Source organism: Trachypithecus francoisi, unplaced genomic scaffold (genome assembly GCF_009764315.1).
Source record: "Trachypithecus francoisi isolate TF-2019V2 unplaced genomic scaffold, Tfra_2.0 Lachesis_group19, whole genome shotgun sequence".
NCBI lineage: Eukaryota > Metazoa > Chordata > Mammalia > Primates > Cercopithecidae > Trachypithecus > Trachypithecus francoisi.
In genome coordinates, this window is record NW_022681464.1 from 7,277,534 (window position 1) to 7,295,582 (window position 18,049).

Here is an 18,049-nt window from a genome sequence, read left to right on the forward strand (position 1 = left end):
TCTCCAAGAGGCTCATGTCATAAACCAGAGATGCCCGAGAAGGAAAGTACCTAACTTAATGCACTATGCTAGCTCACTGCAGGGGGGATTGGCATGGCTGTCTTCTCCAGGGGCCAGTAGGCTTTGATGAAGCTGGAAGCAGAGGAGGGAAGGGATGTCTGGCAGAGGTTGAGTACCACCATGTGGGGTCAGAGAGGAAGCAGGAAGTCAGAGTTGGTTCAGGGAAAGCCCTCCTCTGAGGTTTGGGCAACAAGAATGTTCTAGCATGGTGTGAGGCCAGAATGCTGAGGGACGTAGGAGGGCATTGGTGCGCTTGGTGGACTCCCAATAGCACAGCCCCATTTATTTAGTCCCCTCTGTCTCCCTTCCTCTGCTGCAGATGTTGACTCAAGTATACCACTGTGCTTGGACCAGCTCTGACACACCAGCCCTCTCTTCCCTGCCTAATTGGATGCAGGGACCAGAATTGCTGCTGGATTTGCTGCCAGGAAGCAGGAAATAGCCATGTCTGTCAAGTCAAGTTCCTGAGTCTAGTAGATGGATATGTTCTGAAAACCACATGAATAGAGAAACTCTATAGAGTTTATAGTGGTATAAAGTTGGGATATTACCTTGATGCCCCTTGAGGCATATTTGGGGATGGTGATGTGAAAAGTAGATCTGGGGTGAGTCCTTTTACCAGGTGATTAATTACCTCCCTATTTTCCTGTTTCCAAGTCAAGTTTGTCCATATTGGATGGTCTGTGAGAACGATGTTCGTACATGTAAAGACTCCAGAAGGAGACTATTGTGAGCAAATTCCTTGGTTATGTTGATGTTAAGATTGTTGTCACCCTAAGAAACCTATTTGTAAGGCTGGACACAGTGGTGTGCACCTGTCATCCCAGCTACTCTAGAGGCTGAGGCAGTAGGATCCCTTGAGCCCAGGAGTTTGAGGCCAGCCTGGGCAACATAGTGAGACCCCGTCTCAAACAAACAAACAAACAAACAAACAAAAAACACGAAAAAACAAAAACCTGTTTGTTCAGGCCTGAAAGAAAGATGGAGTTTTGTGTGCAGATGTGAATTACAGGTGTACTCCCAAGCAATGGCACCGGCAAAGGATGCTTTTGTTGAGTTTCTCAGTAGAAACTGGAGGCTGATTTCTGCTACCAGTTGAGTGTATTTTGTTCCACATAATTCACTGAAGTAAGGAAAATACAGCAACCTCAGGAGGTGATTTAGAGTAGAGGTAAAGCCTCCATCTCCCTCTCCTTCCCGTCCTGTTGCAATGGAAAAAGCAGGATGGCTCTTTGGACTCCACCTCCTGGGCCTCAGTCTTGGTGCTACCACTTCCTGGCTGTGTGAGGATGGTGGGCAGCTCCTGCAGCCTTTTGGCTTCTCATCTGTGTGAGTATTAACCACAAGGTTATCATGAGAAACATGCGTGGAGTGCCTGGAACCTAGCGTTGTGCCATTGTAACCAGGCCAGCCCCATCCTGCTCTTCATGCTGTCACAAAGGACTGCCCCTGCTACTCCCAGAAAAGTCCTGAGAACATTTTTTCTGGAAATGCTTAGATCAGGGTCATTAAGAGGTTTTAACATCACATGGGATTGAAGAATATTGGGGGACAGGGACTCTTTCTTAGCCCCACAATGGATAAGAGGCTGAGCCCAGGCTGCAGCCTGGTTTCTTGTCCTCAGATAAAAACTCTGACCTCAAACAGTGCAATGACAAAGAGACTGGGGAAGCTCATTTGTCAATCAGCAAATCCATGGATGGATTGGAGGAGGAGGAATCAACTAATCCATAGAAAGACTGAAGAATAAGGAGGGTTTTCTGTACAGCCAGAGCTTGTGATTTTAGACAATGGAGGGTACATCTTGGTGTGGTAAATAGAACACTCTCTTTGGAGTAGAAGACCTGGACACAGCTGTCAGCTCAGCCCCTTGTTATTGGTATGATTGTGGGCTGGAACTATCTGTTCCTCAGTTTTTGCATCTGTAAATTGAGTATACGTATCCATACCTATCTCCCAGAGTTGTTCTGAGGGTTAGGAGGTACTGGATAGGAAAGCCCTATGCAGGCTGCAAGACACTATGAAAAAGCAAATGATGATTGTTACACAGTTTCTATTCTATATTGCTTTTAGGCGTCTAGAGAATTTTCTCATCTCCTTTCTAACTTAATGTAGAGCAGTAGTTGTGCAAGGCGGGCAGGGCAGATGATGATTCTCATATTCAGATATCTAAGGTGGATGGCCTGCCCAAGGCTACCACTGGTGCAGAGGTGGGGGACTAGGGGTGGAGTAACTTGGGCCCCAGCGCTCTTAACACAGTGAACACTGTGCTTTCTGTAGAGCTGCTCCTCTGTACCTTTCAGCTCACCTCCAACCTTGACATCATTTGCTCACCTGCTTGCGCATCTCTTCTGTCCTGCCCAGTTCTGCTCTTCTGAGGGTTTTGTTCATGTGTAAAGTTGGGATCTTACCTTGATGCTCCTTGAGGCATATTTTCATCTTCTGGACCCAGTGCCCCCAGGCTGCCCATGGACTGCCCACCCCAGTGCCTCCTCCAGCCTGCTTATCCTGTTCAGCATCCTGGACCCTAGATTAATCCTTCCCCTGAACCCCATCCCTGGCTGGCCAAGCAGATGAAGAGGACCACAGGGTGAGACTGTGCCTCCTCTTGGGGATGGGGACTTTCTGGAGGTGATGCTTTGCTAAAAGAGTGGATTCTAGCAGTGGGTCTTTGGGGCCTGAGTGGCATTTTAGGGCAAGAAGCCCTGTTGGAACACTGTGGATGCACCCAGGGCCTAGCCCAGTGGTTAGCAGCCAGCAGGGCTGTGAGTACTTGGATAAGCTGACAGGCAACACTGGCAAGGCAGGTAGCCGCTCTGACTGTTCCTTGAGCTCAGGTTCCTCTGCCTTCCAAACACATGCCAAGAGCTTAGTGGGCATCAAGCATGGTGCCATGTGCTGCCCCCAGAGTGCTCACAGTCAAGTGGCTCCCATGCCAGGTGACAGGCAAGTCTTCAGGGTCAAGGGTGCGAGGATGGCGTAAAGTACAAGTGCTCTAGGAACATGTTGTATAAAGGCACCTGCAAGTCCTGGCCTGTAGGGTCAGGGAAGGCTTCCTGAAAGAGGGGACCCTTGAGCTGACCATGGGAGACCAGGCCAAGGCCAAATGGAGGTAAGGAAGGGGACTGGGCAGAGGGTGGGGCACCTCTAGTTCCTGTCCTCAGGGTTCTCAGGCTCACCTGCTGGGACTTAGCACTCCCTTCTGTCTGTTCCAGGCCCCTCCATGCTCTGTCAGAGAGAAATCTCCCCGAGGGTAGGATTCTGAGCTTGCCTAGGTGCCAAGGAGGGGCCAACAGTGCTGGTTGGTGAGGGAATAGAGCCTGGCTCTGGCTGCTGTGAAATCTTTATCAGTCACCATCATCAAGGGCTTCCTGTCTTCCTGAATAAGTGATTTAACTTATCTTTTAGATTGCAGTTGAGGTCAACACATAAAAGGCTCCTTCAGGTTGAAGAACATCTCCGCCAGGAATGGATTAAGAGCAGGAAAATGGCGTCTTTCTTAACATGGGTGCAGCTGGGCCATTGGAAACCCAAATGCACTTGTAATCTCCTCTAGCAGCACATCCACAGTGAGAGGCCCTCCTTTTAGACAGTGGTGGTACACTTTCCCCACTGGGGAAACCAGTTGGCTTGCAAGCCTGTAGAATGTCCATGAGGGAGGAGCAGTTTGCTGGTTGAGACACCCAAAGCCACTGGTCTTTTAACACCTTTGAACTTGGGCCCTCCTTTGCTGGCTGCCGGCTTTGTCCTCCTCTCCACTCCTGCCCCGTCACCAACAGGAGTCCAGGGAATTGTGAGTGGCAGCAATCCTCAAGGGCTTCCTGGGTTCGTCCCTGTAATTAACATGGGGGCAGCAGGGAGGGGTAAAGAAGAGGTGTGAGCTGTGGCTTCTCTGCCAAAAAGGGCTTCCATCTCACACTCACACGTGGCTTGGGGTGGGGAGTGTGAGTATACATTAGTTCAGCTCTATGGAGGGCCATTCAGCAGTAGCTGGGGAATTTTAATGCACGTGTCCTTTGACCCATGAGTTCCACTTATATGAATTTATTCTACAGACATCCAGGCACATATGGGAAATGGTATACATACAAGATTGTTCACTGCAGTGTTGTATGTAAGAGCAAAAGATTATAAACAACTTAAGTGTCCATCAGCAGGAGACTAAATTAATCAACTATAGTGCATCCACACACTGGAAGGGTATGCAGCCATTAAAAAGAGCAAGGATGATTTTATATACAGATCCAGGACAATCTCAAGGGCGTTATGATAAAAACAAGATGCAGAACAATATTATGGTACTGTACCATGGGTGTAAAAATTATACGTACTGCTGTTGCTTTATCTAGGCATAAAACCTCTTGAGATAGAAACACAAGGAAATGTTAACAGGGAGGGGAACTGGGTGGTGGGCGATAGGGGCGGAAGGGCACCTTTTCACTCTATAGCCTTTTATGCCATTTGGGTTCTGAACAATGTGAACGTATTTGTTATTTGTGGTTGGCAGGAAATGGCCTCCCCAAAATGTCCACACTCGAATCCCCAGAACCTGTGAGTATGTTGCCTTATGTGACACAGGGGTTTGCAGATGGGATTAAGGTTATAGATATTGAGATGGGGACACATCTGGTTTATCCAGATGTGTTCAGTCTAATTGTATAAGCCCTTAAAAGTAGGAACCTTGCCTGGCCGTGGTCAGACAGGGAGACATAACTACGGAAGAACCTTCAGAGAGATGCTATGCTGCTAGCTTTGATGATGGAGGAAGGTGCACCACCCAAGGAATGCAGGCGGCCCCTGGAGGCTTAAGAAGGCAAGATGTTTCTCCCTAGAGCCTCCAGGAAGGAACACAGCTAAGCTGACACTTTGATTTTAGCCCAGTGAGACCCTTGTCAGACTTCAACCTCCAGAACTGTAAGATAATGAATTCATGTTGTGTAAACCACTAAGTGTGTGGCCATTTGTTACAACAGTAATAGAAAGCTAATATTCTACTCCAAACAATAAATAAAGAAAACAGTTTTTAAGAGTCCCAGTCTAGTTAGCGTGGGACTCAGCACATGCACTGAGGAAATGCACTCACTTTCAGTGTAGTGCCGTGCAGTGCAGCAGACTGTTAATACTGTGGGACATCGCCCTGTTTATGAAGGACTGGTGGAGTGCCCATTACAGGCCAGGCACTGTGCTAGGTGCAGGGGCCACAAAATGAAAAAGATGTAGTCCCCATCCTGGGCTGAGTTGTGCAGTCTCTCTCCCCCTCCCTTTAAAACCACCCTCCAGGATGCCAGTACTCTGTACCCCCACTGTGTGGCCTCTGTTAAATGTGGAATTTCTAGGCCCTTTGCCGTCTTGGGCCCTAATGGACCAGACTTTAGCTCATTCCTCTGCATGTGACCAGCCAACTAGTCTGAGTGGTGGTAGGGCCGGAGGACCTACCACCTCTGGAGAAGCTTGATTCTACTTTAAACTTTCCTCCTCCAATGTTTAGCACGGACATCATTCATTTCAGCATCACTCCAAGATTGGGTGACTCAGAGTCTCTGCCTTTGGAGCTGTGTGCCCAGCCTCCTCTCACAAGACCACACACCCCCTTATGTAGGGATTGCTTTATTCATTTGTCAACCGGTCATTTCAACAGTACAGAACATATTATAGGGACTCCCTAAAACACATATGCAACCTCTATAGTTTGCATCTGGTGGTGCCAGGTGGGCATTAGGAAATATGCAAAAAACTAATAAAAAAAGACGCAGACTTGAACTTGGTCCTCTCGATTGTAAAGAGAAAACATATCATTGCTCTTCTCTGACATTTTCTTCATCCATGCCCATTTCATATTGGAAAATATACCAAGGGGAAAAAGTGATTTCCTCCTTTAGTCCTCCCTCCCCTGATAGGTATGGCCACGATGCTGTGACCCTTTGATTTGAAGGGGCCACCAAGCGAACTGCTAATAGGTGCTCCTCAAGTCCTGCCAGCCACCAGCCAGCCAGCACCATGCCTAGGCCTGCATTAAAGCCCCTTTGACCCTGTGGCCCCTGCTGTGCTCTTCTGCCACCTCCCTGCCCCTCCCCCAGCTTCTGTGCCTCCCATCTGTCCCTCAGGGCTTTTTACCTTGGCCAGATGCGTGTGTGTGTATGAGAGCAGAGGGGCAGCAGGCACAGCCAGGTGATGCATGTCCACTTAGGAACTTTTGGAAACCAGCCCTCCCCAGGGGAATGACCTTGCTGGCACTGTCTTAGCCTCTATGGCAGATCTGGAGCTGTGTTTTTTGTTTTCCATACAGAGTCTAGCCTTATCACCCAGGCTGGAGTGCAGTGGCACAATCTTGGCTTGTAAGCCACTGCTCCCAACCTGGAGCAGCATTTTTATTTGTGAGATGGCAGGGTCCTCTGGAACAAAACAGGCAGCCATGGTCCTTGCCCTAATAGGGAACTGTGGTCTGCAGGGAAGTGTGGCAGTGAAGGGGATGTACTTTGGAATGAGGTAGGTGAGGATTTGAATCCAGACTCCGCCTTTATAAACTGTGTGACCTTGGCTGCTTACCCATTGTAAGCCTCAGTTTACTCATTTGTAAAATTGGGAGCTAGACCCGGACCTGGGATGACACCAGGGATGTATAAAGCTGGGGTTGAATTCTAAATCTGAGCTTGCCTTCTAGTCTGGCTTCTATGAAGGCGTCAACTCCTAACGGTATATAACATCCCCACCCCTCCACCCCCCAACTGGCAAAGTGGAAATAGGTACCAATTCACGGGCAAGGTTGTTGTGATGACTGCAATGAGTTAGCCTTGGAAAATGCCTGGCTCTTGGTAGTTATTATTTTGCAAGGCTCATGCTATTTTACAGTCTTGGCTTATGTCTTTGCCACCATGCTGCTCCCTGGGGCAGGCCAACAGGGCTGTGGGCTCACAGAGGCCTCTGCACCTGCCTTCCAGGCCTCCTCAGCCCTGATTCCTGCCTTTTTTTGCATGTTGATCTCAGTGTCTTGCAAACAATTTCCCACCCTGGTCTCAAAGTGATTTTGGTGTTTCATCCCCAGAACCTTCCCCTTCATGTGGCTGGAGCCTGGCCTTTTCGTAGGTATTAACATCTCTCAGAATGGCCTACCTCCCTGCTTGAAAACTCCAATTCTCTTTTGTGACCACAACCTCCAGGCTCTTTGCTGGTTCCATCTCTGAGCAGGGAGTTCAGATGTTCCAGTGGAATCTTGGTAGGGTTGGTGAGAAAGCAGAGGTTGGCTGGGTCAGGTAAGGGAAGAGGCTGCCCACCTCATAGCATGTGAAGCCTTGGTGGAAGCTGGCATGCCCAGGGGACCAAGGCAGAGGCAGCAGGGTGAGGATTCATGCTGCTTGACGGGGAGAGGAGGGAGTGGGTGCACACATGTTGTTCTGCCAGTCAGTTCTGCGTCTGAGGAAGCCTGCCTCTAACCTCCTGCCTCTGGAGGGGTTCCTAGGGGAAGCGGGGAAAAGAAAGCCTCAACTGAGGAATTATGGTATCTTTTATGGGAAAAAGCAACAGGCAAGAGCATATTGAAATTTGGGGATCACAGCCAGGAGTGGTGGCTCACGCCTGTAATCCCAGCACTTTGGGAGGCCGATCACTTGAAGTCAGGAGTTTGAGACCAGCCTGGCCAACATGGTAAAACGCTATCTCTACTAAAAATACAAAATTAGCAGGGCATGGTGGTGTGTGCCTGTAGTCCCAACTACTTGGGAGGCTGAGGCAGGAGAATGGCTTGAATCCAGGAAGCAGAAGTTGCGGTGAGACTGGGTGATAGAGCGAGACTCTGTCTCAAAAAAAAAAAAAAAAAAAATGGGGGGAATCTCTCTATAGAAAAGGGTGATGCTGGCCGGGGACGGTGGCTCACGCCTGTAATCCCAGCACTTTGGGAGGCTGAGGTGGGTGGATCACGAGGTAAGGAGTTCGAGACCAGCCTGACCAACATGGTGAAAACCTGTCTCTACTAAAAATACAAAAAAAAATTAGCTGGGTGTGGTGGCGTGTGCCTGTAATCCCAGCTACTCAGGAGGCTGAGGCAGGAGAATCACTTAAACTTGGGAGGCAGAGGTTACAGTGAGCCAAGATCATGCCACTGCACTCCAGCCTGGCAACAGAGCAAGACTCCATCTCAAAAAAAAAAAAAAAAAAAAAAAGGAAAAAAGAAAGGGTGATGCTAGGGATGTAGAGTTGGAATGAAATTCTAAATCTGATCTCACTTTCGCATCTGGCCTCCGTGCTTGGTCAGCTCCTCTGATGGTCTGTTAGCCCCGCATTGGGGAAACCAGCCACTGAGACAGAAGGAAGCAGCCGACCAGTAACACTCCACCTATCCAGAGACCAGTCTGCAAGCAACCTCTCCTATCCAGAACACAGACATAGGTGGCAAAGTCAGGTAAAAGGGCCTCTGGTTAGCAAAAATGGCTAAAGCCTGGCACCTTATTTCCAAGAACACCCCTGCCCCCACCCTCACTCAGAACCCCCAGGATTGCCCAGCCTTGGGGGAACCCATGTTCTACATTAGAGGTATGGGAAGCAGTTTGAGGCAGGTGTTCTCAGCCAGGGCATGACCTATGGGAGACTGACTATGAGGAAGGAGCGGATAGAAGAAGAAAAGCAGAGAGGCAGAGACAAATGCTCAGCATGGCAAAGAGCCTCATGCTAGTGGCAGAGGGTCAGCAAGACAAGGTTCAGTCATGTTCAGCATCTCAGCCCTTCAAGTGCTTTGCGGGGTGAGGCTGGAGCAGAAGGTACACACATTTTAGGGTTTGTATCCTTTGCCACAAAAGGAAGAGAAGCATGTAAACATTAAAAAAATACTTTATGCAGTAGGGTTAAAAATAAAACGCATTGTGTTGCTTAATGGGGCAATATTGAGTTGTCTAGAAAATTGTTGTGTGTGAAATATCTCACCCGTATTACTAGATAAATGGTTATTTCCACGGGCATCATAGAGTATGAGAGCCAGGTAGGACCAAGAGATCCCATAAACCCATTTTAACATTTTTATAGATCATATAATTGAGGTTCAGAGATGAGAAGTGATTTGCCCAAGGTCCCACAGCCAGATGGCAGCAGAGCTGGGCCTTGCACTTGGTTCACCAGAGTGCAAAATGGATTCAGGAACTGGGCAGGAGGCCTGGGTCCAGACACTGCACCTCAGGCAGGATCAGCCAGACTTGGGCTGGGACCCCCTTCAGCCTCCCAGAGGTCAGAGCCAAGGCCTTGTTGGGACACTAGGGGACCTGAAATACCTGGGCAGGAGCATGCTGAAAAGACAGAATGGGATGGAGGTCTGGGGTTGTAGGGGGCGGTACTGGTATGCCAGGAAAGCACAACAGAAGTGCACAGGGCACCTTGGGGGGTGGGCAGTTGGCAGTGGGTGAACAAGCCCAATTCCTAAGTGAACTCTGAGGCTGCTGTTCTAGAACAGTCCACCTCTACGCATGTCAGAAACCAGTTTGAAAGGTAGCTTATAGCCCTGAAATAGGAAACAAAGAAGAAAATGCCAAGCACTCCTAGTAATCCTGCAGGAACCAGCTCCTGGAGTCTGATTTTTGCTTTCTATTTCCTGCAAGAGAGGGCTCCAAACCCAGCCTGTCCAGTGCACACCTACGGCAGCTTCTTACTGAACAGCTATCCACAGACTTCCTATTTTTACCTTTAATAACTGTAAGCTCGGGGTTACCAAGGTCTTCCTGTTGCTATAGTGAGAGGTGATAGCACCAGACTTCCAAAGCGCTGGACCCTTGGCTTAGAGGAGAAACAGAATCTGGGTTGCTTTATTTTTGGGTTTGACTGAGAAGATTTAATGCACCATTTTCTAGCCTTTGCAACAATGGCAGTTTGTGCTTAAAATACAGAAAACCTCCATAACAAAGAATAACTGGCAATTTTGAGGAGTGGACATCAGAGAGTATATAGAAGATAAATTTTAAATTATAAAAATGATACAACTTCATCCAGAAAATCCAGAAAATGACAAGTAAATAAAAACACATGTTGTTACATTACCATAGAACAACCTTCATGGTCCTCATGATTTCTCAGCTTTCCTAAATATGCATTTGGCAGCATTGAAGACATAGTATCCATGTAATTGGTAGTCTGCTTTTTGAGTTAATATGCTACAAGCATTCTTCTGTGTTGCTGCATTATCTCAATAAGCATTATTTTTATTGGTTGGCTAATGTCATAATTTCATAAAGCATTCTCCTACTTTTACTCTTTGTCTCTTGAATCCACACTTGGTCTCCATTATACCATCTCTGTCTAAATTCTACTCCTCCTCTGATTTGGAAAACTGACCGACCTTGTCCCTGTCCCCTTTCTCTTTCCCCCTTTCCCCTTCCCCTCCCCATACACGTGCTAGGACATCTTCCACTCTGCAGCCTGGCTAATCAGAAGGTGATCCCAGACCAGTGACATGGGCATCCCCTGGGAGCTTGTTAGCAGGATCTTGACTCCACCTGGGACCTACTGGACAGCACCTGCATTGTGACAAGATCCCAGGTGATTCATAAGCATGTAGAAGTTTGACAAACACTGATCTAAAACACACTTCCCAGCCACATGTGGTGGCCTATAATCCCAGCACTTTGGGAGGCTGAGGCGGGTGGATCACTTGAGGTCAGGAGTTCAAGACCAGTCTGGCCAACAAGGTGAAACCCCGTCTCTACTAAAAATACAAAAATTAGCCAGGTGTGGAAGTGTGTGCCTATAATCCAGCGACTCAGAAGGCTGAGGCCGGAGAACAGCTTGAACCTGGGAGGTGGAGGTTGCAGTGAGCCTAGATTGTGCCACAGCACTCCAGCCTAGGTGACAGAGCCAGACTCCATCTCAAAAATAAATTTAAATAAATAAAACACACATCCCCATGGCTCCAGGGTAGAAGCCCCACTCCTAGTCAGGTGCATAGCCTGCTGAGTAGAGACCAAAGCGGGCAGGGGGAGGGAGTGCAGAGGGAAGGGGCTAGGCTAGTGGGACAATCTGCAGGTGGTAGGCAGCTGTGGGCCAGGAACTTTAGAGAGGTTGGGAGAGGGGAGGGGTCCTGTTAAGGAAGTTCCAAAATTCAGGTCTGCAGATGATGTTGAATGAAAACTGGGAGCCCAACAGGCTATTAGGGGAAGGAGTGTGGGCGTGGGCAGCACAACCACCACTCCCAACTCACTCCCGACTCACTCCCGTTTCATAGACGAAGAAGCTAGGGCACAGAGAAATTAAATTGCTTACCCAAGCTCACACAGCTAATAGGTGGTGGAGCTGGGATACAAACCTGATTTCAGAGCCCACACTTCTTAACCAGGCAGCAATGTGGCCTCCAGAGTGTGAGCTAAATATAGGAGGAAGAAAGGAATAGAAGGATATTAAGTTCCTACAATGAGCAAGTACTTTTTAATTTTATTGCATTTACTATTTACAATAGGCTTTGGGTGTGGGTATTATTATTATATGTTATAGATGAGGCAGTGACAAGCAAATTACTGGAGTTCACATAGTTACTAACAGCCAAAGTGAGGACTCGAACCCAGCACATTTTAGGTACCGAATGGATCCTGTTTCTACTTGCACACTTCATTAGCAAAAGGTGTAGAGTCGGTCTCTGCCTCTCAGAACAGCTTCTCTCCTTTCTACCTGCCCCCTAATGTTAAGACCTTGCCTCCAAGATTTGCCCTGTGTTTGTCCCCACCGTGAACACATGAAAGGAATTTGCTCAGGGACGAATTCCTCTCACTGTCCATGGTGGGGACAAACACAGGGCAAATCTTAGATGTTTTTCCTCAATCCTTAAAATTAGGAAACGCTAGGACTAGAATACCTTCTAGAGGATACTAGAAGGTACTGTAAAATGATGCAGTTAGATCTAGTACCTTCTGTTACTAGAAGGTACCTGGCTTAACATTTAATCTAACTGCATCATTTTACAGTTAAGGAAACTGAGGTCCAGAGAGCTCAAGCAACTTACCTAAGGTCACACAGCCAGCTGGTTACAGATCCAAGACTGACTGATTCAATGCTGTTTGCTCAGTGCTGTGCTGTGTTTGTACCTGGTGGCCTGAGCATCCTGGGTCTCCTTGGAGCACTGCCAGGCCAGCCAGCAAGTACTGTCGGGTCAGTCAGTCAGTATGAATTCAGCCTTAAGCGTAGGCTGGAGGATGCAAAGGATGAAACTCCAGTAAAAAACAATCAACTTATTTTATATCTGCTTGCTGTTAAAAATCCAGGCAGTGTAGAAGTGTGTCCGGAAACACTTGAAAGCACTTCCCTCCCTCCCGGCCCTCCCCATTCCACTCCCCAGGGGTAGCCACTTAATAGTGCTGTCTCCAATGGCTCCTTAATTTTCCTGCCAGCCGTTTGGTTGTGTAGGATCCATGCCACAGCAAGGCTATTTTTAACAAGCATCCTAGGCTTCAGGGGGTTGAGGAGAGGGGAAGAAAAAGAATATTCCATTTGTATATTTTTAATCCATACACATTTGAGCAGGCAGTGGCTTTCCCGTCCCTCCTGCCAAGGGTTGCGGGGAATTGATTAGACTCTCTAGGTGCAGGGTAATCCTTTCTCTTCCCCTAACAAGGCTGGAGGGCCAGGGAGGGGTTCGGGTGATGTTTCCAGGGACGATGGCTGTCTCAGCTGGCTGCCTCCCGATCCTGCCTGCCCCAGCCCTGTCCCTCCTGGCAGCCTCGAAAATCCTGGCTGGGTCTCCTGTGGCAGAGAAGGCCTGGGAACCTGACTCTTTGTGCCAAGCTCATATTTAGAAATGTCTCCAGCCAGACATTGGCATCGGTCCCACTTGGGCTCTGGGCAGGGGGTGCAGTCACATGTGCTGCCTTCGAGTGGGCAGCTTCTGAGTGGGCAGCAGCCCTCTTTGACTATAAACACAATCCCTTTATGCAGACGAGCTGGCATGGGAACCTGTGCTCCTGGGCACTGGGAGGGGGCAAGCTCTGGTAGACAGTAGGGAGAGGGAAGAAAGATGTCACAAGGCTTAGACTGGGAAATACGGTATTGGGGGAGGGGTCCCAGCTCCCTGATCCCACCAGCCCTATCCATTTTTTGCAACTCTTTCCTGGGTGCCCAGGGCACTGTCCCTGCCCGAGTACAGAGCCTGCAGCCCCACAATGGCCCTGATAGACCTTTCTTTTCCTTTCTACCTCATGCATTCCCCAGTCCGTGGGACAGGAGTGAGACTTTGGAGGGAGCCTCCCCGCCCCCCACTGTGGCAGGGTTTGGCTCCATCTTCCCCTCAACATCTCCAGATCACTCTTGTAAAATGTGGCCCTGGATGTCACCATCTCTGAGGGCCCTTTTAGCGCTGATGGTGAATCATTCCAGTTTCTTGCTCATCCCGTGTTCTTTTCCGTGACAGTGCATGATGATGGGTGAATTAGACCAACTGATCCCGGCTTTAAATAGTAGGCCTCTAAGGTAACAAGCAGCATGCTATAGCCCTGTGAAAACTCTCCTTTCTTTTACAACAGTTCCTTTAAGGAGAGTCGTCCACTCATGCCTCAGATATTTAATGAGCACCTACCAAGGGCAGGCCCTGTGCTGTCACCAGCCCTACAGTGGTGAATAAGACCTATCTCACTGATGGGTGATGGGGTGGGAGCCTGTCCGCTCTCCTCACATCACACCTCTGCAGCTCTTCCCTGGGGACTGAAGTGGCTTGCTCACTAAATTCAACTCTCTGGAGAGGAGGCTGCTTTTCTGCAGCTGAATCTTCAGAGAGAATCCAAATGCAGCCACAGGCCTTGCCTCCTACAGCCTGAGACCGAGCCAGGGCTACATCCTCAGGCCCGTGGCAGCTCCACTTCTCCCTGTCCTATCCTTCCTTCCTCTGCCCACATCTCCGGGGAAAAAGGGCTCCAAGAAGTAGTCAAGAAGGCTGAACAGATACTTTCTTTGTATCTCCTGGGAACAACATGATAAATCCAGAATCACAGAATGGATGGATGGATGGGTAAATAAGTGAGTTTGCAAATGAATGAAGAAATAAACAGAAACTCAGTTCCAGCTCCAAAGGAACTGAAAATTCAGATGAAGAGAAATGGCTTGTAGAGTGGTGGCACCGTGGTACTGAAGGGGGCCCTTGGGAACAGACTCACCTCCTTCTTTTATGAGAAAGGAACCGCAGGCTCAGAGGAGAGGGGCTGCTGCAGTGCTGGTGACAGAGTGCAGAGGTCAGAGGATGGCGAGCTTATGCAGGGTGGTGAGATCCAGAACCGAGTTCAAGGCTGCCCTAAGTGTCCCTTGTCCTTGGAAAAAATTGCCTTTTCATATGGTTGGGAGTGGATGGTGCAATTTTTCTTCGAGGGTTAATTGTTTTGCTGGCAGCACAGATAATTAGGAATGAGAATCCTGGAGTGAGGACGACAGCACCATCTGCTGTGACTATGTTTCAACCCCACCTTGCAGGAGAGCTTGGAAGTACTCTTATCCTCACCCTCCACACCCCAACAAAAATGAATGTGCTGGAGCTGTTTGCCTCTGGGGCCACGGCTGCCAGGTGACCTGCAGCCAGTGGGGGTGGGATGGTGTCCATTTTATTAAGGGTATAGTTTCTTCTCCTTCCCCCATCGCATCTGCTGCACAGAGCAGGGCTCATTGCAAGTCCCAAGGCTGAACGAGGATCCATAGACAGCCTGGGACAAAGAGCGATGATGCCAAGGGGCAGATTTTCTGTTCTTCCCTGAGCCTGAAGTCTGGAGATCTAGTCCTCTGTTGACGAGAGGTGGCCACGTGGGGCTGCACTGAGCTACATGCCTGCCATTAAGGTTTGAAGTTATTTTCCTGCCAAACTCTGTGGATCTGCTATGTACCCTGGGTTTCCTGGCCTTTGGCCTATGCTACTTGTTCCAGAAGGAGGTTGGCCCTGCCTTTCCTTGCTGAGTAGGAATGTCCTAGGTTGTGAGTTTCTCTATGTCAAGAGAAGAGCTGCTTTGGAATCAAGCAGAGAATTCTATTGTCCAGGAGCAACTGAGATCTTTCGTCAGATGGGCTGACTTCTATGGGTTGTTTTCATTTTTATTATTTAATAATATATTCCACACATAGAGTATATGAAATGTATATGCACATTTTGGAGATAATAATAATTGTTTTGCTCTTTCGAAGGGGCGTCTAACCTCTGTTGCTTTGCACAGAAGTGACTTGGAGCCTGAGCTGTAGAGGGCCAAGTTGCTGGGAGGCTCAAGGTCAGCCTAGCCTCTTCCAAAGCACTGGCTGTTTATCGTGGCCAATTTCTTTGTGCCTGAGCTGCTCCTGTTAACTAGGAGCATCCACATTCTTGCCTTTCTTATTTATCATTCTGTTATCTCTGTGCTTTCTCCTCTTCGACCCTCCTATGAGGAAAGAAACCAAAGGCATGACTGTTTTCCTCTTCTCCCCATCCCCCCGCAGCAGGGCAAACAGGCCAATGTCCCTCTCCTTCCCATTCCCACTCATCCCCCACCCCTGAGGGGACTTGGAAGGAAGATGAAATTAACCTAGAGCCAGGGAGCTTGCTGGAAAGAATGATAATTGGCTGTTTCACTTACTTACTGTGTGACCTTTAGCAAGCTTCTCAACCTCTCTGTGCATCTGTTTCCTAGTGTTTCAAACACCCCTCCACAGAGCTACTGAGAAACTAAATGGATCCCCAGTGGATGCAAAAGCAGCTTGAAGAGTGTAACCATTATATATGTGTCCCTTCCTTCTTTTGCCACTCTCACCCCTGTCCCTGGGGCTTCCTCGTGTCTGCAATGCTGGGTGTCCTGATGGATGTTCTTCGTCTGCCACAGTCTCTTCTCAGCAATGGCCCACTGAAGCCTGGAGGAGCCCATGTTTGAGGTGTAGCTGAGAGTCACAGCCAGATGGGCACCCCAGGAGCCTACCCCTTTCACCCCCAAGAGCTGGAGGCTGTGCCTGGTCAGAGATGCAGGGCTGTAGCCAGCTTGGACTTGTCCAGAGATAGGCAACCTCCAGACTGGGGCAGGCTGCTTCAGCCAGGAGCACTTTGGCTCCTCTTGACAGAGCGTAAGCCACAATCTTGGCTATGAAATGTGGTGGCTCCGTGGAGCCGGTGTCTCTGTTCCTCATCCCAGCAAGGTTTGTGTTTCCACTTTTATCTCTCACTCTGAGACGAAGAACTAGGAAAAGATATTCATCATCAGCCATAGGTGGGATGTCCTACCTGGAGCCCCCTACAAACTACAGAACACCAGAAGCCTTGCTTGGGATACCTGGGCTAGAAGAGTTAAGGAATGTTCCACATAGCTGTGTCCTTGCACTTCTATGTACATCTCACAGGTGGAGTGAGAACATGTGTTTCCTTTCTCTTTCCTGGGGTGATGGAACAGTGTGAGGGAGGTTCTGTTGGCCAGTCTGGACTCAACTCTGAACAATGGCTAGGGTTTGGATGCAGGATTAGAAGGTGAGTCTTTCAGGCAGTTGAAATGAAGTATGCAGAGGTAAGAAAGGAATGAAGGGCGTGTGTGTGCATGTGTGTGTGGTGGGTGTGTGTGTGTTGAGGCCTGGGCCTGGGTTGGTGGGCAGGACACTGTCGGTGAAAACCCTGGATGAGAGGGAGTTGGTATAATCGTGAAGAACTGCAGACCCTAATAATAAAGAGAAAGAGGAGGATGACTAGAATTTTCAAGAACAGCTAAAACCTGGACATGTGTTTCTGGCCCTGGTAGGTGATGGAGGCCTCTGTTCTTCCTGCAGATCCCCTCTGAGCAGCTGGGAGCTCAGAAGCTCTCTCCAACCCTGAGGAGTGGGTCAGCCACAAGAGCAAGAAGTGATGGCGTGGAGTCCACCCAGGACCGGAGGCATGAGCAGAATCCACGCCCATTAGACCTGGAGCCTTGGCGTTTGGGGCTCCACTGCTGGGGAGATCCAAGAAGAATCAATGCTTTGGCCCCTGGTGACGTGTACATGGTGTAATGACAGGTAATGAACCTGAGGCTTGTCTATCCTTTATGAATGATATGGCAGGTAGGAGAATATATCAGCTTGCGGTAAGCATAAAATGTCAACCCGTGGGAAGATAACTATGCAAACAAAGCACACTAAGACCTGATAAGATGATAGATGGATGCTTTATAGTTATTAGTTTCTGCCCCATGTGCTTGCTGGAGCCAAGCACCGGAAGATTTAGCATCAGATGGGTTTACTTCCTATGCCTTATGGGAAGGCCTGATGCCTTTATGGACGTAGCATGTCATATTTGAGGAACTCAGTGTAACAAATCAAGAAGTCATTATTCCTCATCAGCTTCTGTGGGAAACAGGGAGTTCATGCCAGTGGAGAAACAGAGGCAACGACAGGTGAAGAAGCTCTTTCATTGTGTCCCTGACGTGTGAGGGATAGACCTGGAGACCTCAGTGGTTGGGAAGCCTTTAGGTCTGGTTCAGATATGTCAAATGACAGGTGTGGTGATGGGTGAGTCCTGCTTGTTAAAAACAAAAGGCTTTATGTCTTCCCATTCTTTCAAGAATGCGCAGGCAATTAGCAGATGATCAAAGGTGGATGAGGTAATGGGTAGGGGTCTGGAGGGGACAGTAGGGGCCTATCAGATACTTTGGGTCTAGCAGTTGATTCAGGGAAGTCAGCCAAGCCTGGAAGCATCAAGCAAGTCTCTAGGGCCTAGAAGGCAGGGCCTTGAGACTAGAAGGACAGGGGCCAGGCAGTAGGCTGGAGACCCCAAAGGTGGGTTCTGATCCAATGGCAGAGTGCGTTCCCATGGATTTTCTGGTCTTTGCTGTGTGCGTCATATGAGGTACCACCCTGGCAACTTCCACCGTGGGGAAAATGGTAGGCTGGGGTGGAGGCAAAAATAGCTTGGGGCCTTGGGAAACTGACCAGCGCAAGGGGAGAAGGGCCAGTGGCCTGGGACAGGAGGCCCAAGAGGGTGCGGTAAATTCCTTTTCAGTGCAGGCCAGTGTCAGGGTCCCCAGGGTCAGAGCCAAGGGATGGGGAGGAGCAGAACATTAGGACTTCTGGGTGGCCT

The 18,049-nt window shown here is 49.0% G+C and overlaps 1 protein-coding gene across 2 annotated transcripts in view; it reads left to right on the forward strand.

Moving 5' to 3' along the window:
• ZBTB7C (zinc finger and BTB domain containing 7C) overlaps positions 1–18,049 on the forward strand; it is a 381,637-nt gene that overhangs the window by 58,797 nt on the left and 304,791 nt on the right. For both annotated transcript variants that reach the window (XM_033177799.1, XM_033177798.1), the window contains exon 2: positions 16,765–16,989. The gene's annotated coding sequence lies outside the window, so the exon portion shown is untranslated. The remainder of the gene's footprint in view (positions 1–16,764; positions 16,990–18,049) is intronic.